This window comes from Xenopus laevis, chromosome 9_10L, assembly GCF_017654675.1.
Source record: "Xenopus laevis strain J_2021 chromosome 9_10L, Xenopus_laevis_v10.1, whole genome shotgun sequence".
NCBI lineage: Eukaryota > Metazoa > Chordata > Amphibia > Anura > Pipidae > Xenopus > Xenopus laevis.
In genome coordinates, this window is record NC_054387.1 from 36,557,930 (window position 1) to 36,565,016 (window position 7,087).

Genomic DNA, 7,087 nt, shown 5'->3' on the forward strand with positions numbered 1-7,087 from the left:
TATTTACATGAAGCAGGATTTTACATATGAGCTGTTTTATACAATATCTTTTTATAGAGACCTAAATTGTTTGGGGGGTATAGTTTTCCTTTAAAGTTCTTGTGGACAGTACATATATCGAGATGCAGATTCATTCATATCTGTGCTAAGCTCATGGTGGATGGGATACAATAAAAGTGGTTATTGCCTACCAAGATAGTGCCCCTTGCTGTAAATATCTACAGAATGGTCTCACTGCTAGGCTTAGAGAAGGTCCACTTGTAGATCTGAGTCACTTTAGATGGAGTCAAGATCCTAGAGCTAAGGAGTATCAGATGATCCTGATGAGTGTATAAAAATATGGATAGAGGTAATTCCCTTTGAAGTTTCTAGAAGTGCCCAAAATAGTAAAAAAAAATTAGATGTACAGTCTTGATTATTCTGTATATTATTGTGCTATTATTGCTGCATTGAGGACTTCATGTAACCATGTATTTTTCATATCCAAGTCTCTGGGAATTTTCATTGGTCATTTTGTTATACTTATCTGAGTTGGATGGTAAAAGTACATAATGTGAGTTTAGAGAGATCTTTAGGATCGTACATTCTGTTAAGATAATTAACAGAAATCAATAGGGTTAAGGGTCCTGCTTGTAAAAGCTTACATTATAAAGGGAAAAGGGGAATAAGACAGAAGGTGTGGTTCGTTTCTAGTTTATTTTGATTGTGGTAGTGACTGTTCATTTTTAATCAATTGATACTGTATATATAAAATATGCTGAGGGTATATTGGAAAAAATGCAAAGGGTTTAGCTGAGGGTTGTCTTGTGTGGGATTTGGTCTGTATAAATAGATGAACATGAATAATGTAAGATGTCAGAAGGGAATTTCAGAGTCTAAATATCCTGTAGACATAACTGGGAATTAATTATAAGGGAAGAGGTGAGAAGGGGGAATTTGGAGCAGAGATGGAGGTTAAGGTTTCCTGGTGAGCCATAACCAGTAAGTAAGTAAAACAACAAATCGTACAATTTGTCAAATATAACGAATTGTACAATCGACACTCTTAGATTATCAGATGAAAACCATTTTTCAGATTATCCAACGCAGATCACAAGAAACTACTTCAGGGAGATCTGCCATTGTCTTCTACATGACCTCAACAAGTTTGAGATGGCTTATTTTTCGGATTCGGATTTGGATTTTTAGCAGCTTTGGGTTTGATAAAGCTCAAAAAATTTGATTTTTTTTATACACACTAAAAATTTGAGTATTCCCCCTAAAAACCATGACCAGAACAAATCAAGGTTTTAATAAATGGGCCCCTAAGAGTCACTTTAAATGACAGCAATTTAAGAGTCATTTTAAGTGATTGTAAGCAAACAATGTTTTATTTAGGAACAGATGAGAATTATTTTCATTGTTTAATGCTTGTCTAATGGATTCACTTAAGAAACAGTAATTAAAATTTGCATGGGACGCTTCCTCATTACAGACACACCCCATGACCAAGATACTGATGATAAGTTTAATTTATTGTCCTACTTTACTCATCTTTAATCATTTTAATGGTATAACACAATCTTCCTCTTTCTGTTTATTCTGCTGCGAGCATGAGGCATGGAATCTCTATGTTTTTTTTACCTTTCATACTCTTCCACATTGCTACAAAATTCCCAACATTACATAAAAAAAGGAAAACTTGTGCAAAAAAAAATAACATCCTATTTATTGGTAGGACTACTCTCCTGATTTACACTTTATTGTTTGTACAATCTATATATTTTATATATGCCGTTTTTAACAGCAAAATAAGTAGGTCTGGGTTGAATACTTTTTTATCATTTAATTCTTAATTGCCCCACACTGGTTGAGGTGTTGCTAGGAAGTTCAGGGAGGACTCAACTTTGACTGACTGGGATTGAAACTATGTTTGTTATGCTGACTAGTCCAACTTTAGAATGAGTTTTCTCCAAGCTTTCACGCCATGCATACTTCAGGGACTGGTAAAGAAAGGTTTAAGGTACAGCAAGTATAAATCCTTTATTTTATTAAACTATACACCAAACAAGCATACGCAATAAACAAAATAGTGTCATCTTTTTGCTTCATCTGGTCTGACTATTATTAGAGAATTTACAAATTACAGTGTTTACCAGTTGTATTTGGGACTGTGTAGGCACCTTGGTTTTTAAGTCTTGGCGGTGATCATGGCACTACCTTGGATAAAGTTGATGACAACTTGTCTCTTTAATATCTGATGCTTACTAACCATTAACTAATGCAGTGCTCCTTTGATCTGAACATAACCCTCACACTATAAAAAGTGTCAGTTATTAAACATATGAGTTGGCATCCTTTTGATCTTCTAGGTGCATTCAGTAATATCGTCTGTTAGGCTCATCAGTTCACCAGCTTTTGTAGCCTTTCCAAAACTCATTACACAAAGCATCCGTAATATACATGTGGTACTCTAGAAGCTCATATTTTGAGGTACGTAGCTTCATAAATAACTCCTATGATGGGCTATATTGTAAAATTCACAGACGTGACACTTTTTATCTGATGGCCATATATGACTTATATATATACAGTATTATTCTTTGTTTATTCTCTGTTATATATTAAATCACACACATCACTCACATCTTTGTTTCTATGGAGTTGCAAACTCATTTTCTTACCATAGACACACTAGAGCCAGTTTTAAGTCTCAGCCTACTCACTTTACTTGTCCCTGTGTTTTGGATCAGCACTAAAGCTTAACTCAAACACAGTTGTCAAGTATATTTCTAAACCCATACCTCACGCATTATAATGGCATGACTAATTACATACACATACAGTATAAGTGCATGTATATGCATGCCAATGGCATTCTTAGGGTGTGTACAAACACATATAATTGTTTTATACTTGCTGCTGAATATGTGCACATCAAGAATTTTTCATTTTCATTAGTGATGGGCGAATTTGGGGCGTTTCGGTTCAACGAAAAATTAGCAAAACGGCGCCGTCATCTTGTTTTTGATGCCGGCGAATTTTAACGGCGGTTTCGCAAATTTATTCGCCGGCGGGAATTCGCCACGAATTCGCATCTGGCGAATAAATTTACCCATCACTAATTTTCATATGTTGTTTTCATAGCCGTATCGTAAACGCCGACAACTCCCACAGAAATTGTATATAAAGTCTCATGCATGCAGTCCTTTTACCAAGTAATTTGCATGTCTTTGCACTCTCATCAGCTTATTTATATGATTCTGAAGGCACTGCACTGCATACTCAAGGTTAACCCTTACTAGGGACCTATAAAGAGGCAAAATTATGTTTTTTCCCTCAAGTTGATACCTTTTTTATGCAAGACAACACTTTATCTGCTTTAGAAGCCACTGATTGGCACAGCCTAGAATTAGCTTTTAAAGGAATTGTTCAGTCTAAAAATAAAAACTGGGTAAATAGATAGGCTGTGCAAAATAAAAAATATAGCCAAAAATGTAATGTATAAAAGCTGGAGTGACTGGATGTCTACTATAATAGCCAAAACACTCATTTCTGTTTGCAGCTCTCTTGGTTTCCACTGATTGGTTACAAGGCAGTAACCGACAACGTGGTCGTTACAGTTAGCTTGAGCCATAACATGGAACCTAAGTCACTGACTAACTTAGAGTTTTGTTCTGTTCTGGTAGACATCCAGTCACTCCAGCCTTTATACATTACATTTTTGGCTAACTAACTATACCAGAAACATTTTTTATTTTGAACAGACTATTTATTTACCCAGTTTTTATTTTTACACTGAACTGTTCCTTTAAATGCTCAAAAACATATATTTGGAAATGGTAAACATAGTTTCAAAAATGATGAAAATTATTTTGGCAGGTTAAACAAGCAAACGGGTAACACTCTTCCTGTTGCTCTATGGAACTATAATTGGTGTCACTATTCTCGGTATGTTGTGGTTATTTTATAATCATTTGGCAATTATCTTTATCACTCTGCCAACATACCATTAACATTCATTAATATCTGATGTAAGAATTTCCAAATAGCTGTGCTTAACTTGTACTTTCATTTTGATGGACACTATCATTGCATTCATTTATTTGAATACTAAGGGGGTTATGTATTAAGGTTTGAGTTGTGTTTTCCACGAATATTCAAGTGTTGAGGGTTTTTTGGACAAAGTCACATTTTCGGGGTAAAAAAAAACCTCAAATTTTTCAAGATTTATTATACTCCGACCCTGGAAATAGCTTGAATCTGAAAATCTAAAACCTCTAAAGGTCATGTAGGAGTCAATGCCAGAGGTCCCTTGAACCATTTTTAAATGTTAATAGCCTTCGTGATGTTCAAGTTTTTTTCAGAGGGTTTTGCCTGAAAACTCGATCAATTTAAGCAATTTTTTTTTTCAGTTTGTTAACCCCAAACTCGCTGAATGAAGTTTTTTCCATTCAAGTTTTTTTCTTAAATCAGAAACCATTCCAGTTGTGAGTTCATTCGAGGTATAAAAACTCTAAAACTCTACCTTTCATAAATAACTCCCTTTAAGACTATCAGAATTAATATCTGCTTGCTTTAATAAAAAAAAACCATTTACCCTGGCTATTGTAATGGTCTTCATATATGAAAAATCAGTTGGCAAGGACATGACCATTATGGGGTGCACAAACTGGACTGATGCCTTTGTTTGGATCCAGGACCAGTGATTAGATCACAATTCAGGACTATACAAATCTCTCAGAAGAGGACCACATCAATGGCTTGTTGTAATCTTTGCCTATAAGGAAAATCAGGCAGGCCAATAATCTTACAATTTGGCTGGAGGGGTCAAGTTGGCATCTTATATGAGCCCATGTACTGCCAACACATGGGGGCAAATTCACTTAAGGGCGAATTTTATCCAGCATCCACTTCGCTATTGTCAGCGCCACTTCACCAGGTGCAAATTCATTATCACTACGCTAATTCACTAATATGTGAAGTTGCGTCTCAGTGGTCAAACGATAGCGAATTTTCGATAGCGTTACTTTGGCTGGGCGAGCATTTCATAGCTAATTTTTGCTAGTGTTCATTTCTGACTTTAATAGTAATGTTGGTGCAAATGCTTGAAGGGGCCAGTTTTTCAAACACATGTCCAATGAGCCATAATAAAGACAGAGGAGATCCTCTAATAACTTAGGCATCAGTCCACCCTTAAGCTGGCTATAGACGCAAAGATCCGATCGTACGAATCAATGTACGATCGGACTTTCCCATCTCCCGACCTGCTACTAACCATAAAGATCAAAGTCTTACCATTCCAATCAAATAAAGTGGTAAGAGAACAGATCAGCCAATGTTCTACCTCTGACAGCAATCGTACGTTAGTTATGTCTGTCAAAGCTAGTGACAGTCTCCCACTGAAAATCGTACGATCGGCAATACACGCAAAGATATTATCGGCAGCCGACAGAAATTTTCGAACCTGTCCGATCGACCAAATGACCGATCTCCGCCGGACGAAAAATGTCGGGACTCTCCACACACGTTCCGAAAATCGTACAAATACACGATTCGTACAATTGGATCGTTGTGTCTATGGCCAGCTTTAAACAAAGTGGCATGCCCCTCAAATTAGTTAAAAAATATTCCTCAAACATAAATCTTTAATAGTTTTGGACTTATGAAGGCAATCCAGCTTTAAAAAAAGAAAAGTCGCCAGCGTTTTTTACAACTTTATTGCATTTCCGCCATACAGGATATGATGTCACTGACATAAGATTGAGGAAGATGTAGCTTTGTTCGTCTGGTCTGAGGTGACGAAGTAAACTCAGGAAACGTTCCATAAAATTCACATCCTGGTGAATTTGCGAAGTAACGACCATTCGCTAGAGCAAAAAGTCACCTGGCGATAGGGTGCAAACGTATGCTAGCGACGGTCCTGTTCGCTAGAGAATTGTCCTCTACACCTGTTGGTGAATTGGTGATGTCCCTGCGGATGGGATTTCTGGCAAATTGACGCTAGCTGCGGTGACTTCACCCTTTGGGGAATCTACCCCATGGACTTGAACAACTTGAAAAGTATTATTTCATTCCTAATATGAACCAAAACTGATATTGTTGCAGTGGTGGAACACATTCTCTCTGTTGTGTTTGGCCCATAATGTTGCTCTTGTCCCTGACTCAGCTATTTATCTATCTACAAAATAATGTAGTTGGGAAATACCTAATAATGTATGTTGCAATGCCCACATCGACAGGATACTGATAATCGAAAATGAATCTCATCTATCATTACTTCCAATAATTATATATATATAATTATATATGAACTTATTGTAAATGATAATTACTTAATTTGTGGACACTGCAGGGCTAAAAGTAATGCAATCCAAATTAACAGTGCTCTGTGGCACTTATCCAAAGAATTCTAGGTTTCAAAATGTTTTACACATTTTTATCATGGACAGATTAGTACAGTATGTTATCTGGTATTAAAACAGCTAATTTAGAAACTAAAGCCACTTTCTTTAAGGCTAAATAAATTTACAAGACCCGAGAATCTGTCATTGAGAGGTAGCGCACTCCTGGACCTTTTTTTTTCTCACAAATCGCTCATCCCAGACCAGATCCCAGATCAGATTAATTATAATAGCGTCTGAGGTCTAAAGTCAAAAACCTCAGACGCTATTTATAATTAATCTCAACGACAGATTTGCTGACAACGTTCCCTCCTAGCGACGGACTTGGGGCGGCGGCACCCTGGTCACAGCGCATATGGGGTCCCCCCTTTTTTGTGGAGTAATGTAATTAATGTTCTGTGTGGGGAGTTGAATGGCAATTTAACCTACTCCCAAGTTTGAGAGCGGGGTCCAGGGCAGTTAGCACTCGGGCCATACAACATTAACGGTGAGCATATGGTTGAATTTAAAATCCATGAGTTACGGAATTGATATTTAAGCCAGAAATAGTGCTGGAGCCTTCTCTCCATAGTTTCAGATACATATATGGATAATTACAAGACCCGTGCCAAAGATAAATTTGCTTCTTAAAGAGGTGTGCAGTGTGCAGGTATGCCTGGTACTAACTGCGATGCCATGCCAGAAAAATGTGTGTGCTCAGGAAG